Source organism: Babylonia areolata, chromosome 35 (assembly GCF_041734735.1).
Source record: "Babylonia areolata isolate BAREFJ2019XMU chromosome 35, ASM4173473v1, whole genome shotgun sequence".
NCBI lineage: Eukaryota > Metazoa > Mollusca > Gastropoda > Neogastropoda > Buccinidae > Babylonia > Babylonia areolata.
In genome coordinates, this window is record NC_134910.1 from 22811054 (window position 1) to 22812109 (window position 1056).

Genomic DNA, 1056 nt, shown 5'->3' on the forward strand with positions numbered 1-1056 from the left:
TGTAAATAAAACAATAGAAAAACCCATTTGTGAGCTGGCCTCTATATGTTCCTGGCCTGTGCACGGGAATTTTTGTCTATCCTTCCAATCATCATCAAGTTTAAGTCTTTTGTACCGTACCCTTGAATAACCACTCGGTACACGGATATATATATATATATATATATATATATATATATATATATATCACTGTAATACAAGCATAAGCAATCTCTAAGCACTTTACAATCCAGTGGCCTGAAGTGAAACAAGAAATCATATTAGAAAGTAGTAGAAACATAAAATAGAATCATTAATATTATAAAAGGAAAAAAAAACAACAACAAAAAAACACACAACGCATAAAACTCACAAAGTGACATTACTCTCAATACTACAACTGTTACACTCCAACACTCGCACAAACACGCAAGCACACACACACACACACACACACACACACACATGATTAAACGACTGAGATAACACCAATTTTCACTTAAAATACATGTATGTAAAAAGGAGCATAACTGTCATTTGCATGCCATAGATTTTGTAAAAATTGAGAAATAACGTTTTGGATAGAAAAGCTGAAAGGAGGTAAAAATCGACAGTCATTTTCCCTTTCGAACCACACCACCACCATCCATCTACCCACCCCCATTCTCTCTACTCACCCATCACACACACTCACATGTATGTATGTACGATAGTCGTGACCAGCTATGACCATCAGAACAGCAGAGGAGACAACTGCTGTCCCCCAACTATCCGGGCAAGAGTTTGACTTCTTCTTCTTCTTCTGCGTTCGATGTTTTGGCTGCGTCAGACGGTCACCCCCGTCGCCACGATGTAGCCCACGGTCTTCTCCAGGTCGTGGCGGTCTCCCCAAAGCTGCGCCTGTAGCTCCGTGCCCCCTGGCCAGGTTTGACGCCGTAGAGCTTCATGGGTTGGGCAGTGTTGGAGGATGTGTTCAGGGGTCTGGGGTCCAGTGCCACATGGACACTCATCAGTGTGGGCGATCTTCATACGGTGAAGGTGACTCAGTAGTCGGCAGTGGCCGGTTCTCAGTCTGAA